Here is a 21,005-nt window from a genome sequence, read left to right as displayed (position 1 = left end):
TATTTATTTGACACAGAAAGACACAATGAGAAAGGGAACAGAAACGGGGGAGTGGGAGAAGGAGAAGCAGGCTTCCCGCTGAGCCCGATGCAGGGCTCGATCTCAGAACCCCAGGAACATGACCCGAGCCGAAAGCAGACACTTAATGACTGAGCCACCCAGGTGCCCTAATTTTCTAAGGAAATGAATCAGAAATATGAAAAACCCTTATAAATGAATTATCTAATAATCAGATGTTATAAATTAATTAAAAGTTTTTGAAAAAGTCTAAGGAAGAACTCAAGTTTAGGGAGGAGAGAAGGGGAGGTGGAAATCCAGCAGTGTGGAGTGGACGGGCACATCTTCTTCCTCCTTTTCTTCCCATTTCTCCTGAGTTCCTCTGTAGAGTCTATGACCTTCTGTACTGAATATATAAGTTGGACAGTGGAGGACAAAATTCAGAATAAACATCTACCACGAGTAGTGAATGAGTAGATGTTGTGAGTCATGTTATGGCGTGAGTTATTTTGAACATACGCGACATTTACCTTTGAGCTTCAACAAAAACGAAGTAACATATGCTGAAAATGGTTTGGCTTCAAATGGTCTTAGAAAGGGTCAACTTTTTCTAGCCCCACAGACTAAAAAATGATGTATGTCCAACAATAAATAAAACAATAAAAATTAAAACATTATACTGCACTAGTAAGTGTCAGACAATGTTGTGTGCTGTTTAAAATATATGTGCAGCCCTCACTATAATCCTATGAAGTAGGTAATATTATTATTCCCATTTTAAAGATGAAAAAAAGCTGAGGCATAGAGAAATTAAGCAACTTATCCAAAGTCATCCAATTAAAAAAAAATGGGGATTCAGGGTCAACGTCCTTAACTAGAATGCTATACTGTTTACACATACACCTAAACAAGATGTGTATGTATATAGATATGTACGTGGGGGTACCGATCTACCTATACATGGTTACTGTTAAAAGACAAAATTCAACGGAGTGAATTTGAAGATCTAATTGGTTTTATTAAATGATGCATGGATTGGGCAGCATCCCATCTAGCAAGTAGAGGGGTGCTTTGAGGAATTGTATAAAAATGGTTTACAATTTTGTAAATGGGAAGAATGGTTTACATAGGAAGGGGGGGCAAGAAAGTTATTAGCAAAAACAAAGAGTGGTTTCAGGTAAGGTCACCTTCTCTAGGAGGGTCTTGGTGGATGACCTCATCTTCCTTTGGTGGATGGGAAGAACTACATCATGGATTACCTCACGGGTCCTGCAGACTAGAAAATTCCAGTTTGATGGGCTTAAAATTCCACTCCTGGGGGGGGGGGGTTGAAGCTGCAATTAAGTCTCAGCTCGCTGCTCTGAGGGCAGGTGACTCCACGTTGGGCCAGTGGTTTTCTGGCTAACATTTATAGATGTAGATATCCACCTTATGTGGGAAATATTTAGCAAATCAATAATTTTGGATTATTGCCTACTCAGCATTTTACCTCCTCTTTCTAAGGTCACTTCTGCACTGGTGAGAAGCCAGGAATTTGTTCCATGTTGCTTCAGCTTAGAATTGCCAATGAGAGGTACTGGGTGAGATTAGAAAGTGGGAGAGAAGAAGCCAGAATCCTATAGAGGCAGTTGCAGCCAGATGCAGGAACAGATGTGAGGTGTCATGGAACCTCCTCAACAAACCTTCGAGAAGCACCTGCCTTCCTACCAAGACAAGATAGTTGATGGAAGCTTTCCAGAGATTTTGAGAAATGTAGAAGCTCCTGTGAGCTATTAAAAGCCACTGACTTCTGACATTCTGACTTAGCTGTTGGTGGATGGAGGCTTCTCTGACCACCCGCCCTGCTTCCAGGCAGCTCTTTAACCTTTATAAAGCCTTGAATCCTTATGTTAAATATGTCATATCAAGAACTTGAAGAATGTTCTGTTCCTAATCATGGTCTTAATATAATAAAATACTGAGGTACTTTAGTATTCTGCTTAAAACCAATGGCTGTTGAGTCAGACATATTTAGTTTAGTGTTTCAATTCTACTGCAAACCGGCAAAGTTATTAAATATATCTAAATCTTAATTTGCTCATTTGTAAAATATGGATAAAAATCATACCGTTGTTAATAGAAACTTAATAATAGCACCTCTTCTAGGTAATCCTGGCTATTAAAAAGAAACACGTAAAGCACTTAGCATAGTAGTAGATGTTGCTGATTATTATTGTGATTTACTATCGTTTTGCTTAGAAACATTACTCAAATTTCTTATATCATCTTTTCTATAAATCTGGGAAATTTAATGTTACATTTTAACTCTCCAATTAAGAGAGAACTACGATACTGTAATAGAATCTGGTTTCATTTAGAGTATTCTTGTAATGAATACTGTCATTTTTTTCCTAAAATAAGAAAATAATATAGGCTCATTGTTAAAAAGTTAAAAATACAGAAATGTAGGGGTGCCTGGGTGGCTCAGTGGGTTAAGCCTTTGTCTTCGGCTCAGTTCGTGGTCTCAGGGTCCTGGGATTGAGGCCCACACCTGGTTCTCTGCTCAGCGGGGAGCCTGCTTCCCCCTGCCTCTCTGCCTACTTGTGATCTCTCTCTGTCAAATAAATAAATAAAATCTTTAAGAAAAAAAATACATAAATGTGTAAAGTCTAAAATGAAGGTGTTTCCATCACCATTGAATAATTACTTCTATAGTTCTATACTTTTTATATGCACATGTATGCTTATATACATTTAGACAAAAAAAGAGATCAAATTAGATGTGCTTTTCTATTTTTTTTAAAACTTAACAACGTGTCTTTACAGATCTATATAAAGAATTAAATTAATCTTTCCAATGGCTTCATGGTATTTTGTTGTATTGCTATGTCATGCTTAGATTAATTAACCTTGTGTCTATGAGTATTAATTTCCCATTTATCTGCATTATGAAAATGTTCAGTCAGCATCCATGCAACTTTCTCCAACATCTAATAATTTGCTTGGAGTGAACACTTGAACATGCAGTTTTTAGGTCAAATCAAATGGGCATTTTCTTCAGTTCCTATTGTTATGTGCTCAAGAGAAAGTTTGAATAAGTTTTTACTTCCAAGAAGAGAACATAAAAGTGCTTGTTTCTGTAAACTCTTGATAAGCTTCTGGGTAGCTGGTGATAAAGGTACTGTGTTTACAGTATCAGGGATTCATGGATAATTAAAATGTCCCTTATCCCCATTGTATCAAGCATTCATTGTCTTAAGTGAGTCTTTGGCAAATGCTGGAAGAGAGTCAGTTCTTAGGGAAATTCTCCGATGAGTGCCCTAAAGGCCAGGATTCTTGTTGAAGCAAAAGAAACCATATGCTTCAGATACCAGCTGCACAGAACACAGATCTGACATGCCACTGTGAACATGTGAGAGCCTGATTGGAGCTCAGCTGCAGGATTTTTTCCGATCAAATGGAGATGGACTGTGGGAATGCTGAGAAAAAAACTCATTAATTTTTTTTTTTTTTTTTTTTTGTCTTATAAGAACTTGAGCACTATTTAGTTGAGGTGTTAGGTTTTGTGCCAGGTCCAGAAGTAAAGAGGCGTATTTGGTCTAATAATCTACCTCTGTTATGAAAACAGAAGTAAACAATTCAAACACTTCAATAAAAAGTTGAGATTTTGAGTGAGCATAAAATCTCATTGCTTATCTAAATAGGTCATAAGGCTTTTAGATGGTTAAATGAGTAGAGTTCTTTGGTGGAGTCATTTTATTTTAAACCATTGCAAAACCATGTCCTCATTGATTGATGGCAATGGGAAATCAGGCAAAGTAACTTTTTAGGGCCATTTCATGACAGTAAAAACGGGAACATTGACCCAGGGAAAGGCAATAGTTTCCTTCTTGCTTTGACTTAAGAGAAGCCCTCCACTTCATCAAGACATGCATCTAATAATTTAATATAAATCAAAAGTGTAATAAGAGCTCACAGCTGCTTTAGGCCAGTTGAAATTGAAAATTAATTCGTAAAAGAAAAAAAAAGAAATGAATTCCTTCTCCTATAGTTATGACAATAATATTATATGCAGCCTAGTCTGTGATCCCTACTTCATAAGTTGTAAAATCAGAGGCAGATGGAATGAAGGTTTTATTAGTTTAACATAGTTGGACTTTCATTTTATTTTATTTTTTTCATCTATATATTTCTTTAACTGATTCTCTGTACATTCCATAAGGAAAAAATGGAGCCAAAATCTAAGAGAAGGACTCCGGAATTGAAAGGAATTTGGACCAGTTATCCCCACTAGACTGATACTAATTTGACTTTCCTACCTCTCCCCTGAAATAGTTTGAAGACTGTGGGTGTCAGGAAAGGACTATCAGAGTAAGCTTTGCAAGGAGAACCTTGTCAGTTTTACTTTAGGACGTTTTGCAAAAGTATAACTTACATGCTAGCGATACATATTTAAAGAGGCTATACCGTTGTAGAAGAGAAAAAACAACAAAAACTGATTTACATAGACTCCTAAATAAAAGTCATTTTTAAAAAGCTGTGTTTTCCATTTAAAAAAAAAGATTTTATTTATTTATTTATTTGGGAGAGAGAGAGAGAAAGAGAGAGAGAGAGAGAGCGGCCAGAGGAAGAGTGAGAGGGAGAAGCAGACTCCCTGCTGAGCAGAAAGCTCTACCTGGGGCTTAATTCCAGGACCCTGAGATTATGACCTGAGCCTACGGCAGATGCTTAACCCACTGATCCGCCCAGGCAGCCCTGTTTTTTCATTTTTTGTAACCTAAACTTTAGCATTTTCTTCAAGCATTTTTCCCACTTGAAAAAAATACACACTCATTTTGATTGAGTTTTTTGGAATGAGATATTTGACTACACAAAAAATTCATTATTATTAAAAATAGCAATAATAATAATAATAATAATATCTTAACTTCTTTTAAGCACTACTTTTACCATTTTGTAGAATATTACATGATCAATTATTTACTGTTGGCAAAAACTTAGTATGCAGTTTCGGCAGACAGAATGGTTTCCATTCTACAAAAGATGCCTCTGAAAGACTGAGAAGGTCCCTTCACCTCCTTGTGCTTCCTGAGGGTGGGGGCAAACTCGTTCCTTCATGTGCCGCCAGGGCAGTGTTCTCAGCAGGATACAAACTCAAACTTTTGCCCTGTAAGTGACTTGCCTGTGATCACATGACTCACAAATAATTTCTTTGGACTCACACTTGGTATTCCTTATATCTAAAAAATCTAGAAGAAATGAAACAATGTTTAACACTTATTGCAAAGTTAAGCTCTTTTTGGTCCAAGTCTAGCTGAATTAAGGGTGTAAGCCTTTTCTGCCCGAGCAGTTCTATTGAGAGTGCCATGAATTAAAGTCAATCAATTGAAGAATGTGTTTCACTGAGACTCCATTTAGTGGATGCTGTGCGATACTTCTCAGAACTCTTCCAGGATGGAGTCTTGTTGTCGGAGGGCAAGCCCCCTACTGCCTGCTTGTAACCAAATGCTCCTCGATGGTGAAGGATAAAGGTTCTGCCTCTTTGGCTCAAAATAGGACAATGCTCAGAGGCCATCCTAGCTCCAAAGCTTGCCTGTTGCAGTTGTATCATAGTTCAACTTCTCCCTCTGCCCATCCTGCTTTGCTTATCCCTTGTAAGTGTTGTTCTTGGGAGAACTTCCTGATAATCTCCTGCATACAAATCTCAGATCTCAGAACCTGTCTCCTGAGAAGATGACTTAAGAGACTCCCTGCCTGAAATTAGGTAGGAATGGGTGGAAGACTGGGTTCAGCCTAGTCTCTGGCTCTTATTAATAATCTCTAGACCTTTCCATGAAGTTTCTCTAGCAGGGCAGTTAGATTTCTTCCACGGTGTTTCAGAGCTTTGAGACACCAACACAGAGAAAATTCAATTCTCTTAAAGACTGAGCCTATTAGAAATAGCATAGCAATTGCTCCTCCATGCTCTGTTGATCCAAACAAGAGTCCAGTCCAGATTCAAAAGGAAGAGAAGGAAAATAGGAAAAGTACGTAAGAATTTGAGTTTATCTTTATCTGTTACATGCATCAACTGAAATGGGCTTTAGTTTCACAGGGAGAAATGTTCTTCTCCTATCCCTCTCCAGGGGAGTGCAAAGTTAATGCCCTGTGAATGTGAGCCTGATGAATTTTTCAGTGTCAACAGAAAGAAATTAAGACATTCACATGGGCAATGGCTGGGGCAGTGGGTGTGATGCGGGAGTAATGTGTGTAAGAGAGGTAGACCAATTATTCTATATAAATAGAGGACTGTCCACCATAGGTGTATAATTTCAGTCCATAGTTATACGTGCTGTCTTTATGTATGTGATAACATAATGAAGCAGAAGCTCATTTGGTTAGAAGTTATAAACCTGACATCTGAAATCAGACAGACATGGATTTCAGATTCCACTTTGCTGCTGGATGAGTATGTGATCTCCCATGAATGGACCTTGGAGTCTTACTTTTCCCACCTGCACAGTGGGAATAATGATGCCTAGTTTATGAACTTTGAAGGTCAAGTAACATGAAACAGGGTGATGTCTATAAAGGTATTCATGTTGGGTCTGGGGTATAATAAATACTCAAGAAATTGTGACTCTCAAAAGAAAAATAATGGGGTCAAAATATTGATACGAAGCAAAACAAAAGGATAAAATCGTAGGGAGAAACAGTAATGATAAAAACCATGAGTAACATTGAAAGACTACATATTCCTGTTCATTTGTAAAAGGAAGAAAGATAGACTTGCACAGCTCAATAATAATGAACTATGTGACGTGCTTTTCCCAATGCCTGGCAGATGACAGACACTCCACAAATGCTGCAGAATTTGAATTATCATGAAGATGTGAAGTGGGAAACGAGCTGCATTTGAAGGGGACGGGTAAAGGACAAAAGAGAGGGTAGAGAATCAGGCAGTGGAGTCAGTTGGCTTGTTTCTTAGAATTCCTGCTTCCAACACTATTCAGATGCAGGTTTTAGGGGGAAAACTTTGCTAGCCACATTTGTAAAAAGACTATTTATTTGAGAGAGAGAGAGAGAGAGAGAGAGTGTGTGTGTGAGAGAGAGAGAGAGAGAGAGAGAGAACACGAGAAGCAGACTCCCCGCTGAGCAGGGACCCAAAGCAGGGCTCCACCCTGGGACCCTGAGATCATGACCTGAGCCACTCAGGTGCCCCTCTATCCACATTTTAAAGGTTTTTTTCTGGAAATTCTCTCTCATTTATTTCTCATTCTTAGTGCTGATTAACTACAGACCCCACTGCTGGTAAAAATCTAGAGCTGTGACTGTGTTTTCAAAATTTTTTATTTGTTTTGCTGTCTTCATGACACAGAATGGATAAAGAAGAAGAGAAGAGGAAAACCTAGGTCAATGAAATTATGTGTACCAGTCCATCTCAGCCATTAAATATTGATGACTTCACATTACAGTTTTAGAACAACAAGGAATTACACTCTCATATCAACCGGGCTGAAACAGAAACAAGTCTGGTTCCCTTCCCCTGTGGTTAGCACAGTGAGTCTGGACAAACACGCAATTAAGTTCTTAAAATATGAATTCAAATGAAGCTGAGACTGGGTGTGTTTCCGTATTGTTCTACAAGCAAAGACATTTAATTCCCCGGGCTAGCTTCACTTATTCTGACTCCTCTTGATAATCATGCATGATACTCAACGTTCATACCTATTTTCAGCAAGTTCGGGGAAAAGATTGCTTGTTCATAAAATAAAAAACAAACAAACAAACTTATTTTCTAACATCTCAGTATCGATACGGTAGAAAGCAGAGTTGTTCAGTGGAAAAGGTCAGAACAGCTTGATCAGATGTCAGTTGCACCCATTAGCTATTCGTGTGATCGCCAGAAGGTCACCTGGTGCATTGGACCTGCAGGTAGCTCATCTCTCAAATATGATTGATGCTAATTCTTGATCAGCAGGGCTGTAGGCTCGAATGAAATTGTGAAATTGTGAATGGAAAAAAAAGGGGCTATAGAAAGCTCCTTTGCCTTAGGACTTTAACACTAACTCCGTACAAGTTTTTATAGTCTGATAACGTCTGTTTGCATACTCATGGCCACATATATTTTGGATGTAAACTTAAAAAAAAAAAAAATCAACCAGAGCATCTATATGCTGCCTGCAAAATAACCTATTTGTTTGAAATTATATAGATATTTTTATCAACTAAAACACATGTAAACATCTATATATATATATAAAATTTTAATGTCATTTAGTTTTGCATGTTAGATATACATATAATACTTACTATATGCAAAATGGAATGAATTAGTAAAATTTAACTTTTTTTTAAAAAGATTTTATTTATTTGACAGAGATCATGAGTAGGCAGAGAGGCAGACAGAGAGAGAGGAAGGGAAGTAGGATCCCCACTGAGCAGAGAGCCCAATGCGAGGCTCGATCCCAGGACCCTGGAATCATGACCTGAGCCGAAGGCAGAGGCTTTAACCCACTGAGCCACCCAGGCACCCCAGAAAAGCTTAACTATTAAATCATGTTTGAGTTTGTGTTCTCAGCCACTTACCTACTTTTCAATGATCTTTCTTAACAGTTGGTTTTCTGTAGCTTCTTTTGTAGCTTCCTCTCCCCTTTGCTCTCTTGTCCCATTCTTTTTATGTAGTCTATTGATATGGTCACTATTGTTCATAAAAAATAATTGGTTAAATGACCTTGATACTTGGGTCTATTTCAGAAAACATGATTCATACTTTTATTTTAATAAATGCAAAGTGCTAATGTTGCTAGAGGATTGAGAGATTCCATATTTCAGGCAAGTTCCATACAAGAGGTTGTTGGAGGGAGTTAACAAATGTCAAGTAGTCTAAGCATAAATTATTCAGGATTTTCCAAAAGAAAAAAAAATGGGATAAAATTTAGTTCTCATTTATCCAAATAGTCCCTTTGATCAGAGTAATTTTGACTACATTCTTTTAATTTCCTTGCTCCGCTTTGCTTACTGATTTTGTCTGTATCTCCATACAGTTAACAAATTGGCTGATATTTCTGGCTATCTTCACAATCAATTATGCATCGATCAGCTGATTGACCATGTAGCAATTTGATTTGGTTGTTAAGACAGCTGCAAATACTGGATTGACTCTGGTGCAATTGTTAGTTCGGCTGTACAGACATGGTGTGGGGAAAGTGCTTTGGGGATATGTCTAAAATGCCTCACATTCTCAAATGGTCATTTAAATGGTAAGCCAGTGTCCAAAAAGAAGTTTAAGTTAAATAATTCTTATTTTCACAGATTGCACATTAAAAAATAGAATTCCATATGGAACATAATTTAAGGTGCTCACAGAATAAGAAAAAGGTTTGCTTGGCATTCTTCTGTCCAAAATAGGTGGCCTTAACAGCTAGATTAACAATGGGGCAAACTAGTAAATATTGCTGCCTTTCAATGCTGAAGAGGATGTTAACCCTTGCAATTACGTTGTCCTTATCCTGTGTAGATTTTGGTGGAATGAGGGTTCTATTCAATATCACTAATATTTTCTTTTCTTTTCTGACTTAGCACTATTTAAAATTAAGAGAAGCTAATTGTTATGAAATGGGAACTATGATGCCTTAGTCTCTGCAAACAGAGACTGTATTGTTTATATGTCAAAATATTAACTATCTGGCCCTTTAAGAAAAAGTTGGCCGACCCCTGCCAGAACTACTATCAGCCTCTAGTGAGAGTTCAAAGTTCTTTTCTACCCACACCAGTCATCCCTCCATTCCGTCTAAGGTCTGGACACTTCAGATCAGGGAAGACAGGAATTCCTCAGAGACAGTGTGGCACCAGGCTTCCAGAGGGCAGAACTTTGGGTGGGATGAGCAAAGGAGTTAAAATCTCTGGTATTTGCAAATGTTTTCAAGTTTGTTGGGATCTGGGCTTCTCTCTTTTTATGTCCCTGTCATACAGGGATCCAAAGTCTTCTCTCCTTTGAAAAAAATACTTCCTTTTCTAACCTTTGCAGAAAGCCCGCTAGTAATCAGGAGGATGAAGTCCGCAGTCCAGGAATACTTGAGGGGATGTGTTCGCTCGCTGTTCTAGGCCTGGAAACGATCTTTTTACACTACATCCTATTAATGTGGAAAGATATCAAACTTAGGTTTTGTGTTTAAGGAAAAAGAGCAGAGGTAAATATCTGAAACATGTTCATACAGGCTGGGAATTCATCGAGAGTTCTGTGACTCCTTTGGGTTCCATTCTAGCTCACTGGAGTTTAGGATTCCATTCCAAGTTTTGAGGTCAAACTTCAGTAATGAAATATGTGTATTTACTGGTCTTTTGTAGTGGTCATTTCCATCTGTATTATGGAAAAGCCAATAATCTTTCTGTTAAAAACTCAAGATTCTCAGCCAAATTCCCCCCCCCTTTTTTAAAAGATTTTATTTATTTGACAGAGATCACAAGTAGGCAGAGAGGCAGAGAGGCAGGCAGAGAGAGGAAGAAGCAGGCTCCCTGCTGAGCAGAGAGCCTGATGCGGAGCTCGATGCGGGGCTTGATGCGGGGCTCGATCCCAAGACCCTGAAATCATGACCTGAGCTGAAGGCAGAGGCTTAACCCTCTGAGCCACCCAGGCGCCCCACAAATTTCTCCCCTTTTGACCAAGCTAATGACATCATTATTATTATTGGTGTTTTGGCTATAGTTCCTACCCTCAAGTGATTCCTACTCTGGTGGTCAAAACATAAATACAAACACCTAACCGTAATGAAATGTGGTAAGTGATGAACAGCTTCATCAGAGAAGGTAGTATTTCTCAGTGGTGTGACAGATGTGGATATTTCCAGCTCTCGCATAAAATATAAAATCTTGACAGGTGGTTGTTAAACCTTTGGCAGCTTAAAAATGGCCATGGTGGAAATATCAACACCATGGAAATTGGCAAATCAGGACTTTTTTATTTTTTCTCAAAGAGCAAATTTACCAAAACAACAGTGCATTTGAGCTGGAAAAAAGGAGGGAAAGAGTGAAGTCATCACAGAGGGGACAGACAGCAGGATTAAGACATAATTCACTGAAACATCAGTAATATTTGATGTTAGAAAAGATTTATTCTCTTCAATGCAAAACCATTAATTTAATTTTATTTATTAAAATATGAAAATCATAAATTTTCTTATTCTTTTATACACTTAATTTGCCACCGATCAGGCAAGCAAAATTTTCTCACCACAATTACATGATTCATCCAGACCTGGCTTTTTCCATTTCTTGTGTTCAAGAGCCTGAATTGCTCTTCTCCTGGGTCCAGGCACTGCCATTCTCTGGCTCTAGAACCAAAGACAGATCGATTTGCACAGATCTTAGGAAGTTTCAGTCTAATCGTGATTAGTCCAGAAAGGATAGACTCAATAATTTTTTTCTTGAAGGGGGAAGGCATCTGAGCCAGTGCTCCCCAACATGTCCCTCTGATCGTTTTGGGGTTAGAAGCCCTAGAACAAATATATGGCCAGGCTCTGTCTGGCTTAAAAAAAATCATTCTTTAGCAGCTAGGAAAAAAGTTACATGTTTTTCTGAACTGTGTATTTTTGTCCCCAGAGTTTAGGTCAGACAAAGAAGGGTAAATGGTAAATCAAAAGCTTTTGCTGCCCCTGATTTGGACTCACCCGTGTTGCCCTGCATGTGAGCCTGTGTCATACATTGTGGAACCAGACTTCTCAACTGCTGTGCCACAGGCATTTTGGACCCGATAATTCATCACTGGCGGGGATTGTCCTGTGCCTGGTAGCATGTTTTGCATTCTCCTGGTCTCCAACCAGTAGGCACAACCAACATGGTGACAACCAAAAATGTCTCCAGAAGTTGCTAAATGTTCCTTGAGGAGCAAACCTGCCCTCCCTTCTTCCCATTGATAATGATTCCTGTAGAGTCTAAGAACATACTTTGAAATCTGTACTAAATGCTATGGATTTCATGAAGCTTTCTTCAAAATGGAGTGATGTTCTTTTGTCTGAATTTTTTTGTATGCTTGCCATTTTTTTTTCTATCTTTGTAGGCATTTAGCAGAATGCTAAATGGAATGGCATGTTTTTATTCACTGATTAATCTTCCAAATATGCATAATATATGCCATGGTCTCTGCTGGGTCCTGGAACAACAAATGGAGCAAGACATTCTCTGCCAGTACTTAACTTTTGGGACTTCTAGGATTGATGCAAATGACCATATTTATCTTCTTGCAATTTGTTGTTCTTTGGGCTTTCTTAATAACCATTTCCTCTGGTTCTTTTCCTACATTTTGCCCGAATGTAGGAATTATCAGCCCTTTCAAAATGCTAATGTCATTTACAAATTTCCAATGAAAGGAGTAAAGTATGCAGTATTCTTTAATTTTATCTAATCCTGGAACTCCATTTTATCCAGAATCTTATGAGATTATTGGGCCTTGCCAAATACTCATCTACACATTTCTCTCTCCTTTAAAGATGGATAATAGTAATGTTTTTCAAAATAGTGTTTTTAGCTCTGATATTTTCCAGAGCCCTAGACCCAAATACAGAGTTTCTTCTGAATATCTCGATTAAAGTCTCACAAATAATTCTGTACTCTGCCCAAGGCATCCATGACCCCCAAAATAGACAGTAAAATGTCTTTTTTATCTGTACCTTTCACACTATGCTGTCATAAACTTAGCTCAGTATAGGTTGGTCATTTATAATTCTCTCTTCCCTAGTATATTGTGAAAACCCATATGCAGGGCCTACGCCTCTTCTTCACTCTTTCCAGAATTGGGAACAGAACGGGTGCTCAGGAGGTATTTTCTTTAAAATTGCATTTAAAATGCAAAAACCCTGGAAAAAAGTAATACCCCTGGCATTTCTTAGAAAATGTTTTTTTTTTTTTTTTTTTTTTTTGCTTATTTCTCTACTATATACCGACATTGAGGTTCAAGGGTAGATTCGATAGCTTTAGGCACTGAAGGTGAGATGCTCCAGATGCAGAGTAGCAAGTGAAAAAAGGACAGAGAAGTAGAGTACTTGCATTTGCAAAGACAAACTCGAACAATTTAATAATGCTGGATCGTGCTAGCAGTATCTTTGAAAGAGTTTTTAAGTCTCTTTTGTTTTTATTTTTTGCTTTTTTGCCAGTCCTAAGGATTTTGAAGGTTGGCTTGGGTCCAGTGTGATGATTAAACATTTGTTTCTTAAAAAGGGAATTGATTCTTTTGTTCTGTGTTGCTCAATTCAAGATTAAATCATGAGGGGATTTGGAAGGATATACCAAAGTTTCATCTGGCTCTGTGAAAACAATATGTTACTACATAATTACTCCTTTGTAATAGCTCAAGAAAGTAATAGTTCTTTTTTTCTTTTCTTTTCTTCTTCTTTTTTAATTAGAACTCCATACAGTGCTTCTGATTAAATCCAAATCAGAGCAAACATTATGACTGAGTTTTGGGGAGCCCGTCAAATCTTCCTGGCACAATTCTTTGCTGGGCCCAGAAATGCCTTTTCTCTCTCTTTCCTTTAGAGACAGGAGAGTTATGGGTACATTTATCTTTGCGTTCAGGTGCAGTGAGACAGAGATGAGGGAGAGAATCTGCCAAGTACTAGGAAACAATATTAAACGAGCACCTTGAGGAAATTGCAAAGTAGTTTCTCCTTTATCAGGATTTCTAATTCCAGGTATCTTACACTGGAACTTTTGTATTACTTTGATATCACTCATAACATGTTCCATTTCTGAAACTGCTAGACCCACAAAAATCAGCAGCCCTTTTTTTGGACAATGGATAGAAAGAAGACCCATAGAATACAATCTGTTGATTGTGAAAATAATTCTGTTGATTTTCTTTTCTCAACTGTCAATACAGACTTATTCTTTGTTGAGAAAAAGTGAGTGCTAGTTTTCTGTTCTCCTCAGTCTTTGTGGAAAAAAATAAACCTCTGAGGATCAAATCCAATAGTGCTGATGCAATTACTTTACATTATTTGATCCCTTCTGTGTCTGTGATTACCATCATGCCAAGTTCAGATACTACAATCAATAAAACAGAATAACTTCATTTTTGTTTTATTGTTTAGACCCCTAAGTTCACTTGACATTATAAGAGACATAATTTGACCAAACTAGGCCTATATGCACAAGGTAATGAAGTACGTTATAACGCAGGTATTAATAATGCTGTAGGTACATTGAAGCATAACTCAGTGGTTACATTTATTTAAAGTAGATGGGATAAAGATGATGATTTATTTTCTTTTTCTTTTTCTTTTTCTTTTTCTTTTTCTTTTTCTTCCATTGCTTTCTCTCCCTCTTCTTGCCAAGGATGATGATTTGTTAAGATAAATGGAGGGCTACGAAGAAAGGAGTGATAATGTGATACATTCTCTTCAATAGTCATCATCTGTACTCTGAGGGTGAAGCCAAGAGCACAGGACGGGACTATGCTTAAGTTATATACATGTTATGTCTGTCTACATTGCACATGTTAGTAATTAATTACTTAATTAAGATTTATTTATTTATTTGTTTTAAAGAGAGAGAGTGCAGGGGGAGAGGCAGAGAGAGGGATAGAGAGAGAGAATCTCTAGTAGACTCCCTGCTGAGTGTGGAGGCTGAGGTGCGGCTCGATCTCAGGACCCTGAGATCATGACCTCAGATCTGAGATGAAAGCAATAGCCAGATACTCAACAGACTGAGTCATCCAGGCACCCCTTGTCCATGTTATTTAAAATAAGTTAGCTTATTTGATAGTTCTTTTTTTGCAAAAATAGATTCTAGACATTTGGCAAAGTTTTAAGAAAGTTAAAAGATAAAATTTATAAGTTAATATATGTAAGGCTCTTAGAAAAGGACAAGGCGCAAAGTAAGGAATCCCTCTGTATTTGCTATTACTGTATGTGGAATATTTACTGTCAACTTAAGGATGTTAGTTAATACCGAATTAATGTTAAGCATGTATTATGCGTAATACACGCATACACCCATACATACTCACACACAATACAGGATTCACAAATACAGTAGACATAGTATATTTCGTTACCATTGTATTCAATGGTAAAGAAAGGCACTAAAAAGAAAATTAAGACTATACAGCAGAATGGTAAGTGCTGGGTGATATTAGGAGTTCAGAGAATGGAAAAGTCCTTGTGACCCCAAGCAAGATACAGGTTTATTGATTATATGGAGGAAGATTGGAAGAGGTAGTAAACATTTCAAGAAGGTAGAGAAAAAAAAGAATGGAGATAGGCCTGCATGAAATATTGATAGTCTGGCTGTCTTAGATGCCGAGCTAAGAAGATGAGATTAGAAAGAAATGCCAGAATCACAAGTCTGGACTTGACTCCATTTAGTCATTGGAATTTTCTGAGCCATGATATGCCAGGTTGATATTTGTGTTTTAGGAGGCTAGCGTGGTAGTCATGTACAAGCGAGGGATGTTGTGGGAGAGAAATGGGAGGCTAATAAAATAACTAACTGGTAAGTAGGAAAACAGGTATCAGTGGAAATGGGTGGAAAACAGCTAAATGCAATGGACATTGCTGAAGAAGAATCATTATGCTTTATTGTTTTTATACGATGTTATCATTTGCAGACTCGGCATGTTAGAGTAAATTGCACATAAAGCAATTACATCAGAATTCTTAGGGATTATGTCAATTTTTCATAAACACTAACTTTGTTTCTATGGCTAAAATAATTAACTGAACAATAGTAAATGAAAGAGATAACCATTTTAAAGTATTTATAATTTACTGACTATCTTGAAAGCTGGTGCTAGAACTCGGGGTGTCAATTAGGGTTACTGTAATTCAATTATAGGCTTTACAGTTTACTTATGTGAATTTGGTCAAGTTATTTAATTCTCTGAACCATTTGTTTCTTATCCTAAGATGCTGAATAATAAAAACATCTTCCTTGGTTGGATGAAATAGTATATTTAAAATGCTCCAACATACCTGCAGCCTGTAATAATCATACAGCACATGTTAAGTACAATTAATGTTGGGAAACTAAGTGTAAAAAAGTGGAAAGTCTACTTCTCATTGTAGAGTATATCACTGGTCCAGGTACACTGTACACTTCATTTTTCTAGCTTTAAGAATTTTACAGGGGTGCCTGGGTGGCTCAGTGGGTTAGGTCTCTGCCTTCGGCTCAGGTCATGATCTCAGGGTCCTGGGATTAAGCCCTGCATCAGGCTTTCTGCTCAGCAGGGAGCCTGCTTCCCTTCCACTCTCTGCCTGCGTCTCTGCCTACTTGTGATCTCTGCCTGTCAAATAAATAAATTAAATCTTATTAAAAACAAAAAAGAATTTTACAATCTTTGTTTTCCTACCACTTCACTGATTTCTCCCTTAACCTTGCTTACTTATTTCTTTTCTTCTCTTTGACCTCTTTCTGTTGGTATGATCCAGAGATCAGGTCTTGGATTTCTCTGTATCTCATACTTTCCCTTGGTAATCTCATGCAGTCCTGTAACTTTAAATATCACTTATGTGCTGATAATTTCTATGGAAGTTTTAAAGATGTGTTCTCAGATTCTTTGATATTCCTCCTTCCAAATAACTGAGCTTACTTCCACTTCTCTGAGTAAGATGGACTAGACATAGTGATTCCCTTCTAACCGGTGGAATATGACTAAGTAGTGGAATGTCAGTTATGAGATCAGGGCTTCCATTTTGGGTTCTCGCCTTCATCAAGTGCTCTGTGTGGAGACATGTTCTGAGAAGCCTTATGGAGAGGTCTATATAAGGAGGAACTAAAACCTCTTGCCAACAGCCACACGGGTGAACTTGGAAGCAGATCCTCCAGGCTCTACCAAGTCTTGAGAGACTACCACCCTTGGCTACAACTTCGTTACAACTTTCTGAGAAACCCTGGGCAAGAACCACTCCGCTCAGCCATACCTGGTTCTCTAACATTCGGAAACCATGTGAGATAGATATCTATATCTATATCTATATCTATATCTATATCTATATCTATATCTATATCTATATCTATATCTATCTATATCTTTTTTTCCCTTTAAGACACTTAAGTTTAGGGATAATTTATTACACAGCAGTAGGTGACAGATATAACCCCTGAATTTTTATCTCCAACCAGACCTCTTTCGTGAATTCCCAACTTATATATCCAACTGCCTACTTTCTACCTCTACTCAGATGTTTAACAGACATCTTATTTGAACATATTTCAAAGTAAACTTATATTCTTTGCTCTTCTCCCTGCAGACCCCAGCATAACTTTCCCCTGCTAGTTGCCAGAAATTGCTAAGTTACTAGATCTTCAAGAAATCTTTGACTTCTGTGTTCTATGCTTTCCCCCAATCTATGAGGAGATTCTTTTGGCTCTATGTAAAAACTAGATCCTGGTTTGACTCCTCCCCACCTCCCCACCACTCTGCTGCAAGTCAGCCTCATTTCTTTTCTGGATTATTGCAAGAAACTTCTATTGTCTTTCAGCTTCTATCCTTGTCCCCCTGCCCCACTATATATTCTAAAACAGAGTTGTCCTTTAAAATCATGTCCTTACTCTTTACAAATTTGAGTCAGAGTTCCAGTTCTATTAATGGTAGAGTTGCTTGAATTAGACTAACCTTTCAGCAGACAGCAATTTTGAACATTGGACAAAATATTTTTTAAACAGCCATCTGAAGGTACTAGAGAATTATACAAAGTAACAGACACTGAGAGGGATCTGACCTTTGAAAGAAGGGTACCATACCAGGTAATAGATATGTTTATGAGGTCCCCCATCCCTCCGGGGGCAATATGTAATTAATATGTGGTGTATTTGAATAAAACTAAGCTGAAGTCAGTCTTACTGACTTGTAATTTCAGAGAACAGAGTTAGGAGGTATCAGAAAGACTAGAAGTTAGGAGGAGAAAGCCTGGAGAAGGAGCCACTCATGCATAACCCCCTCAAACCTGTGGCTGGTTCCCTAAAATTCGTATACAGAGAGCATATATTAAAAAGCCCAGAAGAAATCACCAACTTGATGTTTGAAAACACGGAGCATAGCTTACAGCAGTTGACCTTTACTGGGAAGACAGAGTCTGGTGTTTCTTGTCAAGTAAAAAGTAAACCACCTTTGGCTTTCCATTGGAACCCATGAGATTCTTCATAATAGATGCAAATACTGTGCTCCTTGATTTGCCCAAATGCTAGCAAAAATGTGTGCATGCACTCTCTGTCTTTGTCTCTGCCTCTCCATATATTGTCTCAACAAAGTACAAAATCAGAGCTTTAAAAATTCAGTGTGATCAGCCAGTAATTTAAGTGGCTGTTAAGGGGAAAAAAAAAAAAAAAAGTCATCCCTTCTCATAGGAAGATAACAGAATCCAGAGTCTCTATGCGCAATACCAAATGTGCAATAAAAATTTATTACCTACAGCAAAATGTGAGCTACTCTCAAAAATGAAAGCAATCAGTATCAATAGACTGTGAAAATTAGTAGACAATTAATAGTCAAGGACATGAAAGTATCTATCACGAGGACTTAATTTAAAAGATGGTCTTAAAGAGAGTGAACAGATGGGAAATACCAGTAGAGAAATGGAAACTATAAAAAACCAAATAGAAATTCTTGAAATGAAAATTTTAGCATCTAAAAAAAGTTCTGTGGATAGATTTAGCAGCAGTTTGGAGTTAGCATTAAAAGTTGTGGTAGGCAGAAGAATGCCTCCCTAAAATGTCTACATCCTAATCCCTGGGATTTGTGAATATGTTACTGTGCTATTGTCATAAATATATATATATATTATATATATATATATAAAATATATATATAATCTTCATCCCAGTTTCTGGTGAAGCTCCTAAAACCCTTGGAATTTCCTAATAAGAAGTCCCTTTCAACCACAGAAGAGTTTATGTTAATGAGGTGACTTTTGAATCCCTCAAGGATGGGGGCTGTTTCTAGGAAAACCAACTTTGATTAGAGGGTTGGAATTTTCAGTTCTATCCTTTTGACCTCTGGGAAGAGGAGAGGAGCAAAAGATTGAGTCAATCACCAGTGGCCACTGATTTAATCTATCATGTCTAAGTAATGGAGCCTCCATAAAAACCCTAAAGGACAGTGCTTAGAAGGTTTCCTGGCTGGTGATCACATGAAGGTTCTGGGAAAGTTGTAACCTGGAGAGGGCATGGAAGCTCCCTGCCCCTTCCTCCATACCTTGCCCTGTGCTTCTCTGCTATCTGGTTGTTCCGGGGTGGTTTTTTTTTTTTTTTTTTTTTTTTGGTAATAAACCTATAATCCAGTAAGAAAATGGGTTGCTAGTTCTGTGAGTCTTTCTAGCAAATCAATCAAACCCAAGGAGGGGGTCATGGAAACCTCTGATCTGTACCCTTGGTAATCAGAAGTACAGGTAACAGCCTGGACTTGTCGTTGACATCCAAATTAGGGGTAGTCTTGTAGGACCCAGACCTTAACCTGGTAGGGTCTGATGCTATCTCCAGGTGGAAATATCAGAATTGTTAAATGGTAGGACACCTAACTGGTACCACAGAATTTCTTGGTGTATGGAAACACTCTCATATGCCCACACACACTTGGTGACCAGGAGTGTCAGAAATACTGAGTGTGGGTAGTAAAGTAGTCACATAGAACAAAACACATTTTTCCTTTATGGTTACTTTACATAGCAAAATAATTTTTCACATGGAATTAAGTCTACAAACTTGAGAATAGGGAGATTATTCTGGATTATCCTGATGATCCCAGTGTAATCACATGGTCCTTTAAAAGTGGAAGTAGATCAGAAATTTGAGACGATGGAAGAAGACAGAAAGATTTGAGTTTCAAGAGACACATGACTCAATGTGGATGGGTTTCAAGACAGAGGAAGGGAATCCCATGCTAAGTCAAGCAGGTAGCCTCTACAATTTGGGAATGATCCTTGACCAACAGTTAGCAAAGAAATAGGGACCTCAGTCTCACAACCACAAAGAACTGAACTCTGCCAACAACAGGCGTGGGTTTACCTAGAGCTTTCAGAAAGGAACACAGCTTTGCTGACACCTTGATTTTAGAATAATGAAAACGGTGTCAGATTTCTGATTTACATAATTATAAAATACTACATGTATGTGGGTCTGAGTCTCTTTAAGTTTATGGTAATTTGTTATGGCATCAGTTCAAAACTAATATGAAAGGGTCAATAAAATTCAAAGTAGACAAATATAAAGAGAAAGCAAGGCAAAGAAAGTTATTTTTAAAAAATGCTGGCCAAAATTTCCCAAATTGGATGAACAGAAATCCCAAAAGCTCAGATTAATCTCGGCAAGACAAAGATAAAATGAACCACACCTAGGCTCATCATAGTACTGCTATGAAAACCAAACATAATGACAAAATATTGAAAGCACTGAGAGAAAAAAAGAAATTACATATAGGGGAACAATTATACAGATGATAGCTGAATTGTCATCACAAACAGTGAAGGCCAGGAAACAAGGGAGGGACTTTGCATTTTCAACAAATGGTACTGGAACAACTGAATAAATATATGGGGAAAAGGAACCTTGACTCCACCTCACTCCACACACAAAAATAAATTCAATATAAATTATAGCCTTAAATGTATACGCTAAAACCATAATCTCTTAGAAGAAAATACAGAATACTTTTGTAGCCCAACAGCATAGGCAAAGATTTCTTAGAGAGGATAACAATGCACTGAACATGAAATAAAATAATCACAAATTAGACCATCAGGATTTATAACTTTTGCTCATTAAAATACACCAATAAGAGAGAGACAAGCCAAACCATAGACTGGGAGAATATTTGTATAATATACATATCCAACAAAGGAATTTTATTCGGAATATTTAAAGAACTCCTTCAGATCCATACTAAGAATTCAAATAATCCACCAAGTGAGTTAAGGAATTGAATAGGTATCTCACAAATGAAGATACATAATGGTCAAAAAACATATCAGAAGGTGCTGACATCACAAGTCATCAGGGAAATGAGAATGAAAATCACAATGACTACCATTCTATATCAACCAGAAAAATAATTTTCAGTG

The 21,005-nt window shown here is 37.6% G+C and overlaps 1 long non-coding RNA gene across 2 annotated transcripts in view; it reads right to left on the bottom strand.

Annotated features, from left to right (window-relative positions):
- Nucleotides 1–21,005, bottom strand: part of LOC116587715 — a 73,281-nt gene that overhangs the window by 33,424 nt on the left and 18,852 nt on the right. Inside the window, exon 1 of one of the 2 annotated variants that reach the window (XR_004284602.1) lies at nt 8,545–8,619. The exons of the other annotated variant lie outside the window; for it this stretch is intronic. This is a non-coding gene — a long non-coding RNA (uncharacterized LOC116587715). Of the gene's footprint in view, nt 1–8,544; nt 8,620–21,005 lie in introns of those variants that run through there. 2 annotated transcript variants of the gene reach the window in all.

The sequence above is a fragment of the Mustela erminea genome, chromosome 4 (assembly GCF_009829155.1).
Source record: "Mustela erminea isolate mMusErm1 chromosome 4, mMusErm1.Pri, whole genome shotgun sequence".
Lineage (NCBI taxonomy): Eukaryota > Metazoa > Chordata > Mammalia > Carnivora > Mustelidae > Mustela > Mustela erminea.
Note: the sequence above shows the minus strand (reverse complement) of the source record. Positions and strands in the feature narration are given on the sequence as shown.